Below are 18635 nucleotides of genomic sequence, written 5' to 3'. Positions count from 1 at the left end.
TTCCTGCTGCTGCTGCCCTGTCGCTTCGGTCGTGTCAACTCTGTGCGACCCTATAGACAGCAGCCCACCAGGTTCTGCCGTCCCTGGGATTCTCCAGGCAAGAATACTGGAGTGGGTTGCCATTTCCTTCTCCAATGCATTCAAGTGAAAAGGGAAAGTAAAGTCACTCAGTCGTGTCCGACTCCTAGAGCCCATGGACTGCAGCCTACCAGGCTCCTCTGTCCATGGGATTTTCCAGGCAAGAGTACTGGAGTGGGTTGCCATTGGGAATTCTTTCCTACCTAAAGCTAAAGACCCTCACATGTCAGCCTATTTCATAACTCTCCTGAGACCTGGGACATGACCATCCTCTAGAGCTCCATTTTCCTGCAACCTCTTTACAAAGGCTATTAATAAATCTACTTCTTACCTGTCACTTTGCTGAATTCCTTCTGGCCCAGACAAAAAGAACCTGGGCTTCACAAAGTCCTAAGACAGGCTGTGTGGTTTCAGTTAGAAGACTGTGGGTTGAGTTCTGTCTGAAGTGTGAAGTTTCAGGTTGAGCACACTGGACCACGAGCCTGGCCTCAGAGTGTTCAATGTTTCAGGTGCAAACAGCCCCCCAGTCGTTTACACTGGACTCTGGAAGCTACACAGCTGGTTGTAGATGCAACAGAACTAGAAGCACGCTGACAAAGCTTGAGCAATTTCACTGTCACAGGTGGAATTTAAGTGTAAATTTTTCTAACAGCTTAGGTTCCCTAGGGGCCAACGTCTTGCACCAGTGAGTGTTACTTCTGAATTTTGTTTTGTAGTTGCTCAGGAAAACCTTGACTGCACAGAGGAAGTGGTAGCCAGAACGTGTAAGTTTTGTTTTGTTGGGGGTTCTGTTTGTTTGTTCTTTCATTGGAGTACTTTCTTCTTTCCCTTTTCTCTCTCATTTTCATTCTAGCTTTCCCTTGGTGAGCGCCAAGTTCACAAAATGCAGAATCCGAGTCAGACGGTCCTGGACGGGGACACCCTCGCCCTGGACCTGTCTCTGAGGACCTACTTTCCTTGGCTTTCAGCTAAGAATCTGACTGGAATAAAACCAATTCACTCCCTCACTTCAAGAGTGAATAGCAGCCAGGTCAGCGGCCCAGGGATTCTTTCTCCCCGCCCCAACCCCCAGCCCCGAGGTTTGAGAAGGTACTCGAGGTCACCTGTTCCCTCCTGAGAAAGGTTTTGCAGTTCTTTAACTTCTTTAACGTCACAGTCGGCTTCCCACCCCTGGAATTGCAGGCCCTCGGTGGGTGGCAGCGAGACCCCCGGCTGGCCTGGGGAGGGAGAGAGGACCCCTCCTACTTACGGAGAGTAAATGGGGCAAAAGACGACGACTGGCGACTTTAGGTAAATGGCGGAAGGGGATTCCTCCGACCCTGTTTGAAACTTCCCCATAAATTGGGGGGGGAAAAAAAAGGTACTTTAAAAAAAGTGACTAAGTTCTGTCTGGAGGAAGCTAGGAGGAGGAAAAGAAGAACGTAAAGAGGGAGAGCAGAGAGTCTGAGAGGGGGTCGGAGACAGTGTCAGGGCGCGGGAGGAGGAGCGAGGGGCCAGAGGGGGCGGGGCGGGGCGAGAGAGGGGGCGGTGCGGTGGGCGGTCAGGACTGCTAGGTGGGTGCGGGCTGCAAGGTGGGTGCGGGCTGCGAGTGCACAGCTTGTGGACCCCCGGCTTCCAATGCTCTGGGGAAGAGGGGGCTATTGGTGGGGCGGGGACGGCGTTTCTCACCTGCCTCTGCTTGAAGCCTGAAGCTCAAGTTCGGTGAACAGAAGCCCCTCTCGAAGTGAACCAGGAAGGCGGGAAAGCGAGGCTTTCGGTCTTCGTTCATCGGTGGCTTCTGCACTGCAACGACCTAGTGCAGGTTTTCATGTTTAACAGAACACCTTTTCCTTTAAAAACTGCGGGTGGCGCGGGTTGGGGGGTGGCTTGGGGGAGAGACACTTTTGGGAGAACGGAGCGATTTGAGCAATTAGTAAAGGGGATCTGGGGACTAGCTTCTGTGAGAGAAGTTTTGAACCTGAATGGGAACATAAAGTTCTTAAACCTTCCTCATGCATTTCTTTCTTTCCCCAGCTGTGGGGCGGGGCCAAGTAGGAACCTTAATTTTCCTCTCTTTTCACCAACGAATTAATAGAGAGTGGCTTATTAGCAGCAGCGGTTGTTTCTTATGTAGCGATGGGATGGGAGAAAATCAGCAGGTGACTCCCCTTCACCTCCATCTCTGCATACAGCCCAGTGAGATCAGTTTAGGACTGCTTGGAGGAACTTTAAATGATTTGTGAGAAGTCCTAAGATGGTAATGAGTTAGTAGTAACTAAGGAGGAAGCCCAGAGTTGTGAAGATCTTAGAAGTTATTGCTGAAGACGGGTCATGAAGAGGTCTTACCTTACATCAAAGGAAATCATAAGGCCAAGAAAGCAGAAGAGAAACCTACATTTCCTCTAGATCAGTGGGGGTTGGCTACATTGTCATTTCCAAGTGAAAAATGATAAAAGTTTAGTGAGATAATTTTCCAGACAGGTGGGCAGGGAATATGCTATTACAACGAAACTGCAGTCAGCCCCAAGATTCTGAGACAGTGACTAATAAACTCTACCTCAGATAGGGTTTTAGGAAATATGTTTAATTACTTCATAAAAGGAATAATTGTAATCATTAAAGGCTTAAGTGTCAGAATATTCAGTCCTGTCCAAGTAAAAAAATCAGCCATCAATAACAAGCAGACTTTTCAGTTATAAACAACTACCTGGAAGGGGATGACCACTGTACATTCCTTCTCCAAGATGCTGGTCCAATAACCAACATGAAATTTGGTTGGTTTCTGTACCTATGATGGTTATTTCACTTTATGCTCTGTTCCTATTGCAATTGAACATAGTAAGTCTCAATAAATATTTGTGGAATGCACTGTTGGTTTCATGTTTACTCCATTATATTTATTAAACTACCTTGGAGACAAACCCTGAGATATAGCGTTTCAGCCATCTTCTCAGCTGACATCCTGTGGGATCTGGTCTTTTAAAAAAAGAACCTGAGGATGTTTGCGGGCTTCCCAGGTGGCTCAGTGGGTAAAGAATCCCCCTCAATGCAGAAGATGCCATTGCTATCCCTGGGTCTGGAAGATTCCCTGGAGTAGGAAATGGTGACCCACTCCAGTATTCTTACCTGAAGAATTCCATGGACAGAGGAGCCTGGTGGGCTATAGTCCATAGGGTTACAAAGAGTTGGACATGCATGAGGATGTTAGTGCAGCAAGGGACTTTAGGGCTAGGTGAGTTAACCTATTTGTTCTACAAGAAACACTTGAAAATCAGAGAGGGATGGTAACTTTTCTAAGGTCACACAGCCTATAAGAGCTAGGATACAAATGCATCATCTCTGACTTCTAATTTTGTCTAGGATGAACGCTAGTTCTTAGAGAAGGAGTAACCTAAAGGACATATATTATCAAAGTGGATTTTCATTAGGAGGAAAAGCATCAGGAAAGGCACTGCAGTGGCCTGAGCAGAAGTCCTCTGCAGCTTCTTAGTTCCAGCTCTAGGCAGTTCATAGGGCTTTCCATGTGAGTTGGCAATGTCAGAACTCTCATGTTAAAGTCTATTCTTCCTAGTGGTTGTTCATCCTGAAAATGCTAAGGAATAACTTCTCTGTCCTTCTTCTGCACTCCTGTGAAGCAGATCCTTCTTCATAATAATAAAGTCAAAATCCAGAGTTAAAATTTTAATTAAAACCCAGAAATCTGAGATTGAAAAGGATCTTGTCTTTTTTGCCCAAAAAATTCCTATCTCTTCATATGTTTCTTTGTGGGAGCACTGCATGATCAGGACAAGTAAAATCTGTGAAGTAGTTTGGTTTTTCAAGGCACTCTTTGATTTTAGTGCATGGGAGGGGACTTTCCATTGAATTTCACTAATATGTTAGCTTGGAGAAGAGAGTCAGAAGGCCTAGAGAAATTAAAAGTCCTTTAGCAGAAATCATCTGTGAAGAAAAGAAAACAATCTCAAATTCCCACTAAGAACCTAGTTTTATTTGCTCTGGGCCATTCTATCGCCAGAGTCAGACAGGACTTAGTGACTAAATCACCACCACTTTGTCCTGGCTACTGTACTGTTGAGTCTGTAGGAAAATGGGCAGAAGATGCCCATATGTGGTTTACATAACTGTAATGACATTCACACCCTTAAACAGTTCATAATGGCAGGGCTGATATTCATCAGCTAACACAACCTTGAGCTTCCTGGTGGGTGCCCATACTTACCTGGGGGAGAAACATTTCACTGACCATCATGAGGAAAAGCATGCACACCCACACATCACTCTGGCCAGCTCAGCTCAGTGGCACCCACAACCCCCCAAGCAGGCTCTGTGGATCCAGCTGGGGAAGTGCTGCATGGCTGCCATGCTCTGGCTGGGAGTGGGGAGGCTGAGCGGTAGCTGCCCCAGCCCAGGGCATGCAGGTCCAACTGAATCAAGCCATCCTCTATCTGTGGTCATCCACACTCTGCTTATAGAGACACTTTGTCCCCCCGACCTTGGAAGACGAGCTCAGGACCAGGGTGCTCCCCACGCTGCTTCATATTTGGCAGGACCTCTGAGTGTGTAGACTAAGCCCCCACAGATGGAGGCAAGCCTTCCAGATGTCTCAGGAGACATTTTATTTTATCTGCAAAAAGCTGGCCTGTAGCTTCAAAGGGAGGCCACCCACTTGAAACTGCTTCTCTCTGTGCCTCAGAAAGCAGCTGTTAGACCATATTGGCTGGCCTCCCTGGTGCCTCTGACCTTGAGTGTTCATCTAGAGCTGGGCATGCCTTTCGAGACACTGGAGATGCCATCTGTGCCACCTTTCAGGACCTCCAGAAAAGGCAGCCTGACCTACAGGAGGTCATGGAAAGATCCCAACATGAGGTGGGGCTACTGGAGGCCTATGTGGAAAACTATCTTAACAGCTGTCAGAGCCTTTCAGTGATTCTTCATGTCCTGCTGGTCTCGACCTTTATGTCAGCCAAGTGTTTGTCAGCTGCCTTGGATCCAGCCATAATTCACATGTGTTGGAAGCAAGTCAGCTTTGCCATAGGGGAGATGCAGGCACTCTCTTACCCACTGTCCAGAAAGAAATAGGGGGGTGTCACAGGGCTTGTCCCAGTGGGTGGTGGAACGTATCCTCTCCATCAGTGGCGTACAGCCCAGTACCACCAACCTGTCACCCCTGAGGAGCTGTGTTTCAGCAGACTGTCTGGGGCACTGTGGAGCAGGCCTTCAGGCAGCTGACAGGCCAGCAGCAGTATAGCCACTGGGAAGCAGAGTGTATCGGTGAGGTGGTCACTGGTTGTTGCTGGCTCCATAATCTGCATTGCTGCTGTTGTTGTTCAGTTGCTCAACTGTGTCCAACTCTGTGACCCCATGGACTGCAGCACAATAGGTTTTGCTGTCCTTCACCATCTCCCAGAGCTTGCTCAAAGCCATGTCCATTGAACTGGTGATGCCATCCAACCATCTCATCCTCTGTTGTCCCCTTCTCCTGCCTTCTATCTTTTCCAGCATCAGGGTCTTTTCCAATGACTTAGCTCTTTGCATCAGGTGGCCAAAGTATTGGAGCTTCAGCATCAGTCCTTCCAAAGAATATTCTGGGTTGTTTGAGGAGAGGTCTAATGCCCAGAGTTGGACCACAGCCTCCACCCTTGCTATGGCACAGAGAAGAACCACAAAGGATGAGGCACAAAGGCTGCTGAAGTTCCAAGTGCATCAAGCCAACAGCCAGAACCTGGCACTCCAGGCCGGGCCAACTCGAGGTGATAACTATCCATCCTGCTTTTTCATTGACTTTCCCCTTCAGGTCCTTTTCCTTCCCTCCACATTAACCCCCCTTTTCCCATTCCTGAGAAGAAAGTACTGTTGCTGATGTTTGTATTAATAAGGCTCCAAGGTGTTCTATCTTCTTATAAAGTGCTGAGAGAGGGCATGCACGCTGGTCATCCCCAGCCATAGGGGAACAAATTGTCTTCACTGTCAAAGGAGCCTGTAAACAACTGGTTACAGGTGTGTGGCTGCTTTATAGCCCAAGTAGTTGATAGTGGCCGACACGCTCATCTGTTGGTTCTACTTTAAATTTCTTAGGCCCCACTTTGATCACTCATAAAGGTATAAGTATTTATCTATATGCCTTTACACCAGTACCCACACAAATATGCCCTCTCTTAACCAACTCTGTTCAAATAATCATCTGTATTAGTTTCCTACTGTTGCTGTATCAGGCCTCCCAGGTGGCACTATTGGTAAAGAACCTGCCTGCCAATGCAGGAGACATGAGACATGAGTTTGATCCCTGGGTCAGGAAGATCCCCTACAGGAGGGATGGCAACCCACTCCAGTGTCCTTGCATGGAGAAACCTGTGGACAGAGGAGCTTGGCAGGCTAAGGTCCACAGGGTTGAAAAGAGTCAGACCCAACTGAAGTGACTTAGCAGGCAAACATGCAGAGCACATATGCTGTAACAAACTGCCACAAACTTAGCAACATAACACAAGTGGGACTTGCAGAAGGCACAGGGGTGACACAGTGTGGTCCTCTGGGAGAACTGCAGTTAGTTCTGCCGGGTAGGGTGAGAGGGGAAGTGTGGGGCTGCAGAGGCTCCAAGCTAAGGAGCTTGAACATCTTCCTAAGAGCCAAAGAGAATCACTGATGGAAATTACCCAGAGAGGTACCATGATCACTTTGGCCTTTACACAAAGATAACCCTTCGGGAGTAAAGAGGGATGAACTGGAGGGGGAAGGAGAGGGAGCTGGGGACAGGAGGACCAGCTAGGAGGTGAGCAGGAGTTACACGGGAAGGGTGGAGAGTGAATGGTACAGTTGTGTGTGTGGTAGTCAATTAGAATACGTGTGTGTGTGCAGGGTAATCAATTAGACCACACAAGAACTTCTGCCTTGTTAAGCACCCGCCTTTTTCCGGTTGTGATTGACCATTGTAGGACTGCAGCCCAGTAGCTCATTGGATGATGGGGCTGTTCGTTCTCTGGGTTGAGTTAACCAGAGGGATTCCTGAAAGAGGTGGTTTCTGCCCTGACCCTTACAGTTTTCAGAAGGTGAGAACATTTCCTTGGCCTCTCTCGGTCCTCCTTCCAGCCTACCCTCACCCACCTAGCTGAGGCTACAACTCTCAGAGGCAAATGGTGGGCTGGAGTCGTGCAGAGCTGGACAGGAGCCTTGGTTTCCCCATCTTTCGAAGTGGAGCCAGACAACCCCTAGACCCAGCTACGATTTGATTTTGCTGTGTTTACCTTGTGTCCTGCCCCTTTTCAGTTTCCTCTCCTCCCCTCAGTGTCCTAGAAGTGAAAAAACTCACTGGTGAACATGTTGTGGGTGCAGTGAGGGTGGGGAGGCGGGTGGGGGTTGTGGGGAGGACTTCAGGGTGAAAACTACACCACAATGAGGAAAGCTCTACTAGTTAAAAAGTGTAACTTAATAAAAGTTTTTGTTAAACTTTTCCCCTCCTCTTTTCCCCTCCTTTAAGGTTTATGCGGGTGGGGGCGTTGATGGGGGGGGTAATAGGTGGTTTTTAAAGTTAATGATGAAAACAAGGCAGACAAGGAAGATTTTATTTTGCTCAGGGGATACAGTTGAGATGGGACAGGCGCTTATTTGCTAATTTGGAGGTGAGAAAGAAGAGGAACAAGCCTCCTCCTGAGCTGTTTCAGGCTTGAGACAAGAGGAAGGCTGGTCCTGGGGCCCCAGGGACCTTAGGCAGCTGGAATCAGTGACCATGGAGAAGGGGTGGCACTCAGTCCTCGGATCAAGAGGGTAAAAGCACAGCCCAGGCTCATGTTTCACTTGCGCAGGCACTCTGCCAAGAGAAAACTTCTGGGGAGAGAGCTGAGGCGGTCTGTGAAGGTAAGCTTTGGGTGGATCCTAAAGTTGGACAAGTTCTGAACTTGGGAACCCCATCTCCTAGGACCCCAAGGTCCTGGAATCTCTTCAGGTCTCAACTGGTCTCTCTGTTACACAAGCGAGCCCAACTGAGATCAGGGTGCTCTAGGATCACTTGGCTTCTCGTGTGAAAATGTTGTCACGGTGCTCACGCACTGTAGACCCAGCAGCATTCTCTGGGGCGTCGGTCAAGTTTGGCTGCTGATCAGAGTCAGTCCCAGTTCCTGGGTGGAGCTGGGTGGCAGTGGAAGGGAAGAGAGGAAGGGACCCTGCTTCTCCTATCCCTGCAGCCTCAACCTTCTGGAACTACAGAAGGCAGCTACCTGGAGGTCTGATCATGGCCTCAGTGAGGCCGGGCTAAGGCGGGGGTTGGAGGTGAACAATGGAGCAGAGGTTGAGAAAGCCAAAAGCACAGAAAGACATAAGTCTCTCCCACAGATTCAGCATCATCTGCTGAGAGCATCACAGGTGGCCGTCTTCCCATCAGAGAGTTTGAAAATATCCACTAACACACCTCCCCCTGAGGATGAGTTGGAGGTGATCATTACGAGTTATCTGGATATTCTACTCTACTGTGTGAGTGTGTGCTCAGTCGTGTCTGATTCTTTGAGACCCCATGGACTATAGGCCACCAGGTTCCTCTATTCATGGGATTTCCCAGGCAAGAATACTGGAGTGGGTTTCCATTTGCTTCTCCAGGGGATCTTCCCAACCCAGGGACTGAACCCATGTCTCCTGCATTGGCAGGTGGATTTTTTTTTTTTACCACTGCACCACCTGGGAAGCCCCCTACTCTCTACTATATGACCCTAAATAAGACACCAAGGATGCTTTGAGACCCTAAGGCCCAATATGGGCAGTATCTATGCCTACAAAGACTAAAACCATTTGTACACGAGACACCTACCATAATACCACACAAGAATGTTCCAATGTCAGGTCAGGCAGTTAGTCGTCACCCTCACCCCATTCTGTCCTGAAGAATGGCTCTGCCTCCTGGAGCCGGGTGTAGGTGTCTTGGACCAGGACTGCCATGGGGGAACTGTGATGGTCTTGGTGGCCCAGCAGCTGATTCCCAGGCCACTTCGCTGACCAGGCACCTCTTCTCTACTGTATCAGAGGCAATCATGGCAGCAAGTCAGGTGGCACCTGACACTGTGGCTCTGGGCTGGAGCTGGCGCACTTGGCTCACGTGTGCTGTAGGGGTCACTGCAGACACCCCGGAAGGTGCTGGGGCTGACGGGAGGGTCAGGGTGGAGCTAAACCTAGCTTAACCTAGGCCAGTTTAACACAAAAGGCCCTGCACTCTGTTTCTACCTCTATATCAGAGTGGCTGGAATGGCAGTAGGTGAAGGATGATGTTATTGAGAAAAGGACTCCCAGAGAAGCCCCACTGCTGCAGAATTTGTTGTGGCTGCTGCCTTTTGGGTTCTTTTAGCAGCTGGAGATAATTAGGGATGTGCCTGGTACAACAGATGATGCTGTGGAGGGTCCAAGATAGTAACGCTTCCTAATGTCCGAGGCCCTTAGACTGGACCCCTGTTTCATTCCAGCTGGAGTCTGCGCAGGGAGGGACAGAACCAGAGAGCTGGTCTCCTGGCTTTCATCCATCCTGGCTGACCTAGACCTGCCCAGGTCCCAACAAGGAGTTTCCTACCCACCACAGCCACCCCAATCTGTCAACAGGGAGAGGTAAGTATAGACCTACTGTCTTGTCCCCTCTTGAAGCAAACAACAGGCTTCCTCCAAATGAGCCACTGCTCTGCCCTCGTGTGTCTGTTTCACTGCATTGTGCAGGGGGCTTTACTTGGCCCCCCACTTACTTGCTTCCACCTCAACAGGGCCCCTGCGCTGCTCATTGCTTAAGGCCAGCAGATCTTTCAGGCTGGCTGGCCAGTGAGGAAGCCGGCTCAAGGCAGGGCCAGTCACCCTCCACCATACCATCTGCACAAACATCTTTGTTGGAAAATCCCTGCAATGGAAACCAAACAGAACAGATCGGTTCGCACAGCACAGCTGACAGAAATATCTTGCTGGGCCAGACTGCTGTCTCTGTTAAGATACCACCCACAGCTGTAAGCACCAGCTGACTCCTTTTGAAAAGAGAGGACTGTTATAAAGACCAGGGCTGGCTTTGGAAGGCCAAGACTGGTTGTGAGGAGGCTGTTGGGGGCTCCACACTTCAGCTGGGTACACAGGGTAGGAAGGGCATGAACACTAGGTGTCAGCAACTGTCACGTCCCTCTCCATTACCCTCTTGGCTCCCACAAGGTAAGACAAGGCAGATGTACAATTCTGTGCTGCTTCTGGGGCCCCCCCAGAAAGTTCTCATTTCCAGACACTGCCCCTAGTCTGTCTCCCTTGTCTTCCTGACAAAGCGCCCTGGGCAACCCCTGCAAGCTGGTTTGAGTGTCTTAGCTTAGAGCAGGAGAGAGAAAAGACTTCCAAGTTTAAAATTCTAAACGTCTCAAGAGGACTCATGAAGGTAGTGGAGCAAGTGAGAAAGGCTTGGAGGACTTTAACGAGAGGCCAGGAAAGCATTCATATAAAACGGACTGTACGTATCTTTTGCTACCTGATTTTTTCACGTGGCAGTCTCCTGATTAAACGTCTACATTTCATTATAAGAATAACCAATTCACTCCTTATTTATAATAGTTCTTATGCTATTTACTCAGCTTTTCTTTTTTTCCCCACCTCTTTTACTGTCTTCTATGCATCAATAGTGTTTTATTTCTCTTTTCCCTTTATTGCTTTGGCAGTGATAAATTTTTTTTTAGTCTTTATCCTTAAATTTAAAAAAGATGTATTTATTTATATGGCTGCACTGTGTCTTAGCTGCAGCACATGAACTTCTTAGTCACAGCATGTAGGATCTAGTTCTCCTATCAGGTACTGAACCTGGGAGCATGGAGTCCTAGCTGCTGGACTACCAGGGAAGCCCCTGTCCTTAAATTTTTAACCTGTGTGTATGTGAAAGTTGCTCAGTTGTGTCCAACTTTTTGCAGCCCCAGGGACTATACAGTCCATGGGATTCTCCAGACCAGAATACTGGAGAGGATAGCCGTTCCCTTCTCCAGGGGATCTTCCAAACCCAGGGATTGATCCCAGGTCTCCCACATTGCAGGCGGATTCTTTACCAGCTCAGCCACCAGGGAAGCCCTAAAAAATTTTAACATAAACTTTTAACATAACTGCCTTCAAAATGTCATTCTCCTTCCAAATGAATAAAGACTTTAAAACATTTAATTTTGCCATGTTACTATTACCTAAAGTTGTGCTATTTAAAACAGTAACCACAAGTCACATGTGGATACTTAGGTTTAAACTAAGTAATGTTAAATAAATTCGTTTTCTTGGTTGCATAGCCACATTTTAAGCGCTCAGTAGCCACACGTGGCTAATAGCTACCATACTGAACTGAGTAGATATGGAATACTATCATTGTGGAAGGTACTATTGGACAATGGAGTTATTTCCATCTAGTTTTTACCTCCCTCCAAATTAGTCATTATCATCAGTATTGCTTTTTAGAGTCAATACTTCTTTAGATTTACCTTTATGTTTACCAGTTTCTTTGCTCACCAATGTTTTCACACCCCATTTCTTACTTCCATATTCAATTTCTTTCTTTCTGAATGTATCCTTTGGGAGCTGGCTGTGGGCAGAATTGTGTCCTTCCAAAATTCATATGTTGAGGCCCTAACCCCCGATTTGACTGTATTTGGAGATAGGGTCCTTAGGAGACAATTATGGTTAGATGAGATCGTAAGGGTGAGGCCCTAATCCACTAGGACTGGTTGCCTTACTACAAGTGTAAGAGAGCTTTTTCTTTCTCTGCACATGCTCAAAGGAAGGACTATGTGAGGACTCCGTAAGAAGATGGACATGTGCAAGCCAGGAAATGAACTCTCATCAGAAACCAAACCCTTCCAGATCTTGATCTGGGAATTCCAGCCTCTAGACCTGTTGTTTAAGCCATCCAGCCTATGGTATTTTGTTATGGCAGCCCTAGAGACAAATACAGAGTCCATTCAACAAAGGTCCAGAGTGTTACTCTGAAAATATTTTACCTCTTTAATAACAGCTTAACAAAGTACAGCATTATAGGTTGTTAGGTTTTTTGGGGTTTTTTTTTAACCTTTAAAATATTATTCCATTGCTTCTGGCCTTTGATATTACATTGAGAAATCTATTATTCAGAATGTTCCTCTTTTCTTTGGGATTTCTTTGAATAGTTTTCCCATATTTCTGGATTTCACTACAGTGGGTCTAAGTGAAGGTTTAATATTCCTTGCCTAGGATTCATTGTGATTCTTTAGTTTGAGGATTCTAGTCTTTGATCAATGTTGGAAAATTTTCAACTATTATTTCCTTTGTTTTTCTCCATCTGAAATCCCCACTGGATATATTTTGAACCTTTTCATTCTATCATTTCTTTCTTTTAATTTCTCTTTAGTTTTCATTTTCCCCACTCTGCTGCATTATGGCAATTTCCTCAGCTCCATCTTCTAGTTTACAAATGTTTCTATTCTGCTTTTGACTAGTCTTAATTTATGCTTTCAATAACTATTTTCCAACTGTAAAAGTTTGATTTGCTCAAATCTACCCTTCCTTCAGGGTCTTGTTGTCTCCTAAATATTTCTTTACCTTAAAAAAAAATCTGGTTTAAATATATTGATTTCAGAATCAAACTGGACTTCAGTTGTCTAGATTATAAAATGAGGCTTTAGACTAAATGGCTTTTAAGGTGACTTCCAGTTCTGCAATTCGGATATTCATTTATTTCTAATAAACATTGCTGGCACACTCTGCATTTACATTAATGCAGGCGCACTGGAACATGGCAGGGAATAAAGGATCATTATTTTAAAAGCCACCCTCCCCAGACCTCTCGGGCTCCGAGCCAACACCTTCCATTTTCTCATATCTCCTTCGTGTGTGAGCACAGAGAGAAACAGGTGGTTAACCAGATGAACACAGGCCAGGAAAAATATCCATCTGGGTTTGGTTTCAGATCTGAGATATTTCTGGAAGCTTATCAAAGAATCCAGTGAAAGGCTGGGGAAAGAGGTGAACACTAAACCTCTCTGCTTCTCAGAGATTTTGTTTTGAACACTGTAGCACTTAACATATAAAATTAAGAGTGTTAAAGGATTTTCTACACTAAAAAACAAACAAACAAACAAAAAAAAACAACCCAGAATAGTGCAGGGCTGGAAGAAGGATAACAAAGGCTTGTACTAATTTTTATCTAAAGATTCCCACAATTGAGCTAGAAGAATGTAGTAAGGTCCTAGAAGTGAACTGTGGGTATGAGCTGGAGGTTGGGGCCTAGAGGAGGTGATCTAAGTGTATCTCTGTAAAGGACAGATGAGTCATCAGTACAACCATTTTTGAAGCTTGTATACCACGGTGCTTCACAAATATATCTTTCAAAACCTGCTCTGCTGTTGTCAAATGTTTAGTGAATAGAAGATAGGAAGAGATTCAGTCTTTTCAGACCCTGGCCTCTATCAAACTGTAAATGCTATGGACTGGAACTGTAGGTTTTTAGACAAATGGCAAGGTACCAATTAAAAGGAACATTCAGCTTACTTCAAAGAGCACTTATTCTTCCTCCCCCTCATGTCAAGCTGACCACACACATAGTGCTTTTATGATTTATTTTCTTTGCTTACATTTTCAGAATAAACTTGTCTGAGGCATAATTTATACATACTTCACTTTATGGAGATACAGTTTACATATACCTCATTTTAAAATTCAACAAAATATAAATTTCCTTCCTTTTCCATACTGTCTGAAATAAAGTTGTGAAACTAACGCTAGCATTGTATTCCTCTCCCAACTACTGGTGTTTTAAGAGACTTGTTTGTCTCTTAAGTTTCTTTTTCTGTGTCCTAACTGCAAAATAATTACTGATTCTTACTAAAGATCATTTACCAACTATATGCTTTTTTAAGTCCTTGAGGCACTGTCTGTGAGAACGTATCTATTCTACATATAGGTAATTTTTATCTCTCTCTCCCGCTCATTCTCACTTCATCCAAACAGCTTTTAGATCTGTCCATTTTTTACTCTGGAATATCTCACTCTCATCCTCTTCTTTCTGTCCCTTCTTTGAATATCTTTTCCAGCTCTCCTCTCTATCTGATTAAAATAATCCATTTCACACATCCTCTGTCTACATTAGACATTCATGTCTAAAGCATGTCTGCATTCCTGATGCACAAATTTAATACTCTCTTCTGCTCAAAAGCTATCCATGGCTCCCTCTTGCCTACTAACTGAAGCTCAATCTCCTTTCCCTGCTGGTCAGTGTCCTCTACAGTCAGCCTGGATGCACCTGATTGCTTCCAGTTCTACCGTGCCCCAACCCGTCCCACTGACCCTTCATTCCATCCACCTCGGCCTCTCCCAGTCAACGCTGCCTTTACATTTTGCTTAGAATGTCACCGCTGTCACATCTCCCTAGAGGAACTACTGCCCACCTTTTGATCCTCAAATCAAATACTACCCTCTTTCTTTTGCTTCCCCTCATCACTCCTGTGCACATTTGTACCTGCAGCTTGTGCTGCAAGGTGCCTCAAAAACATGCATAAAAATCTGCCTCTCTTAATGCATATGGCACCCTGCACCATGCTAGAACACATGTGCCTTTTCTCATGGTTATTTATGTTTGTGCCTTATTTTAGATACTGGATTGTACACGTTTCATCTTACCTTTGTATTCCCCTAAATATCTTGCATATAATAAAATACCAGTAGTATTATTTACAGTATGAATAAATACCAGCATCTCAAAGCTGAATTCACCTCAAAGCTGAATAAAGACAGGTATTTTAAATTTTTGCAACTTCAAAATTGTTGAGGGAAACTACGCGACTGCCTTGAGGAGAAGGTCCTCACAAGGAACTGGCAAAGGGCCAGGACCGCCAGGCATGTCTCAAGGTTTTGCCCTGGGAAACATTTCCTGCATATATGGCTTTTACGACTGCATGAGAATAGTGCTGAGGATAACAAGCTTGCCTTGAGGAAAACAGACTGTCTTTTGATCCTGAGAAAATAGAGTCTATGTGTCTCATGAACTTTGTAAACTTGCTGTTATCAACTTTGTACATGCTCAAGCTCCATCTGTGTAACCTTGGTTTTTCTACAAGCTCCATTTGTGTAACCTTGGTTTTTGTAAGCTATTTCCTTGCTTTCATGTATAAAACGATTTGCTATAGAAGTAAAGTTTTGTCAGTCTCCCAGAGAGGCTGTCCATGTCCTTTTTTCAGAGTCTACTCTGCTGAGCTTTCCACACAAAATGATGATGTATGGTTTACTTGAAAGATAGAATAAAAACTGATTATAAATTATATATAATTTATTGTCTCATATATAGCTTACATGCAATTGATTAAATGAATGAATAAGCAAATGTTATAAGACACATACAGATGCTACTCCAACTTTTTTTAAATTGAAGTATAACTGACTTATAAGGTTGTGTGATGCTGCTCCAACTTAAACTATCCATCATGTCCAGAGAAAGGTCCCTCTAAACCTTTGACAGTAAAATGGATAAGCAAAACTATAATATACTAATGTAAAAATACAATATACTGTGTTTTTAATGCAAGTAAAGTATTTTAAAATATAAAACACCTGTTTGCTTAATATTTAAGTAAATTCTATTGAATTTCATGAGTTAGATTTTGTATTTGGATCTTAACATACTCATTTGTTCTTAAAACGCTATTTGATAAAGTCATATAGATTGGGGCCAAATCCTACCTATGTTCTTTACTGGGATCTTTTATGCTGTAGTCTCCTCACCTGTAAAATAAGGATTGAAAATAACCATTATCATAGGACTTTCCTGGTGGTCCAGTGGCTAAGACTCCTCGCTCCCAATGCAGGGGGCCTGGGTTCCATTCCTGATCAGGGAGCTAGACCCCACATGCAATAAACTAAGAGTTCCTATGCTGCACCTAAAGATTCTGCATGCTGCAACTAAGTTTTGAAACCAAGACCTAGTGCAGACAAATAAGTATTTTTTAAAAACCGTGTAACAAGGTATTGAAAAGATTAAATGAGGTTACACAATACTTAGCAGAATGTCTGGCATAAAGTACATGTTCAGTACATGGTTGCTATTATGTCAAACTAAGGCTTGGTTGCAGATTCATGTGCAACTCTTTGCAACCCCATGGACTGCAGACTGCCAGGCTCCTTTGTCCATGGGATTTCCCAGGCGAGAATATTGGAGTAGGTTACCATTTCCTTCTCCAAGGGACTGTCCTGACTCAGGGATTGAACCTGCATCTCTTGTGCCTCCCGTATTGTAGGCGGATTCTATAGGCTATTTCAGGAAACCATTAGACAGCACAGATGTAAGGCTGTGCTGTCTAATGTGGTAGCCACTAGCCACATGTGGTGATTGAGCACTTAAGATGTAGTTAGTCTGAACCAGGTTGTAGGGAAGTATAAAAACCACAGCAGATTTTAAAAACTCATTATAAATAAAATGCAAAATACCTCGTTAATATTTTTTTAAACATTGATTACATGTTCCCTGATGTCTCAGAGGTAAAGAATCCACCTGCAATGCAGGAGCTACAGGAGACATGGGTTCGATCCCTGGGTTAGGAAGATCCCCTGGAAAAGGGAATGGCAACCTACTCCAGTATTCTTGCCTGGAGAATGCCATGGACAGAGGAGCCTGGTGGGCTACAGTCCATAGGGTCACAAAGAGTTGGACATGTCTGAAGCAATGGAGCACACAAATACATTAAAATGCTATTTTAGATATACTGTGTTAAATAACACATTATCAAACTAATCTCACATTTCTTTTTTCTTAGTATTCAAAAAATTTTCTCCTTTTTAAAAAGCTTTTATTTAAAATTGGAGTATAGTTGATTAACAATGTTGTGTTCGTTTCAAGTGTACAGCAAAGTGATTCAGTTATACATATACAACGATTGTTTTTACTTTTTAAAATGGAGGTACTAGAAAATTTTTATATATGTGTGTTCCATTCTATTTCTGTTGGGCAGTGCTGACCTAAAGTCTGGTCAAGAACAAAAATATATAGATGCTTAACTAATATTTGATTGGTTGATTGATATAGCTAAATCTCTTCATCATTTCATTGCATTGGCAGTTAAAAGTATAAAGGACTATTTTTTTTAATGCATATAAACCTAGACACGATTTACAGAGTAGGATTATTAATAGCAAATTTCATATATTATATTCACTCAAGTTTTTTGTAATTTCTCTCTGGAAGTCTTTAAGGAATGAGGTAAAACTCTTCAAACACAGCTTCTGTGAAATCTGTGCAATTAAGAATGGGGATGACCCTTTTCTTGTCACTTTTACCTCAATAAAGCTGAAAAAAAAAAAAAACCCAAAAGAATGATTACTTTTCAGGGACTAAGAAACCTGGCTACTGAAATTAACCTTGGCAAATAACAATGAACCACAAATGTTGGCAGGTCAACTATGCTGTCAAATCTAATGAGCAAATTAGGATCCCTGAAGCTCTCTGGCTCCTGGATTTTTCTGCTCCTTGTAGCAAATCTAATTTGAAGGACTGCAGGAAGCAAAAGATGGAGCAGAGGCTGTGCAACTCTCCTGTCTTTACAAGACACTCTGGCTAACTCTTAAGGACCTTGTGATCTTCTTCCACAATGTTCTTTAAGCATGAAGTAAATGCCTCTGATGGCTTTCAACACTGGCAGAGCCTGAGCCAAACAATACCTCCTTTAGCCAATTTGCAGCAAAGAAGGTCTCACTCAAAGAAGTGTCTGGACTGGTTCCAGTCAAAATTCAGACCATTCTTTGAACTGGATGCTACTTTTAATTTTGTAGGAAAGAAAACCAAGGTACAGAGTGGTTAAGTTAACCACAGTCACATAGCAGAGCAGCCCAGAAGAAAAATGAGCCTGCTTGTCTTGGTGCTCTTGTTGTTTAGACACTAAGTCTCCTCTGACTCTTCTGCAACCCCCACAGACTGTAGCCTGCCAGGCTCCTCTGTCCATGGATTTCCCAGGCAAGAATACTGAAGTGGGTCACCATTTCCTTCTCCAGGGGATCTTTCTGACCCAGGGATGGAACCCGCCTCTCCTTCTTGGTAGGCAGATTCTTTACCACTGAGCCCAGGTAAGCCCCCTCTTGACCCTAGACTCCAGCATTGGGAGAAGATTCTGATAAAGAAGAGAACAGATCTGCTTCATCAGGGAAAGCCTAGACTCCTAGGTTTTAATTTAAGCTGCTCCGACACCTAGAGGTGTAGTTTTTGACCTCCAAAATTTTGTGGTCTTTGAGGTACTGCCAAAAAGCTGTAATGGATTCTAGCACTTTCCTGAGTGCCTAAAGCTAGGGTTTTGTGTGTTCCAAACATTTCTTCTATTTATTTATTTTAAAAGTTGAAGTATAATTGACTTACAACATTAAGTTCAAGGGTACAAGACAGTGATCTATTTTATAAATTATAAAATGATCCCCAGGATAAGTCTAGTTACCATTTGTCACCATACAAAGTTATTACAGTATTATTGACTATATTCCCTGTGCTGTTAAAACTAGTTATTAATCATAAGTGTTGTTTAAAAAGTTCTGCAACTTATAATGTTGTTCATTGGTCTGAGCAAACATATATGTTATTTAGTATATTTATTACGGGCTTGTTTTGTGCCTTT

The 18635-nt window shown here is 44.3% G+C and overlaps 2 long non-coding RNA genes across 2 annotated transcripts in view; one reads left to right on the top strand and one right to left on the bottom strand.

Annotated features, from left to right (window-relative positions):
* Positions 1-18635, bottom strand: part of LOC133059579 (uncharacterized) — a 58375-nt gene that overhangs the window by 38652 nt on the left and 1088 nt on the right. Inside the window, exon 2 of the long non-coding RNA XR_009693585.1 lies at positions 1747-1870. This is a non-coding gene — a long non-coding RNA (uncharacterized LOC133059579). The remainder of the gene's footprint in view (positions 1-1746; positions 1871-18635) is intronic.
* On the top strand, positions 839-1915 carry LOC133059580 (uncharacterized). The gene is made up of 3 exons (XR_009693586.1): positions 839-1108; positions 1261-1368; positions 1763-1915. It is a non-coding gene; the product is annotated as an uncharacterized LOC133059580 (long non-coding RNA).

Source organism: Dama dama, chromosome 7 (assembly GCF_033118175.1).
Source record: "Dama dama isolate Ldn47 chromosome 7, ASM3311817v1, whole genome shotgun sequence".
NCBI lineage: Eukaryota > Metazoa > Chordata > Mammalia > Artiodactyla > Cervidae > Dama > Dama dama.
This window is presented reverse-complemented; position numbering and strand designations above follow the sequence as displayed.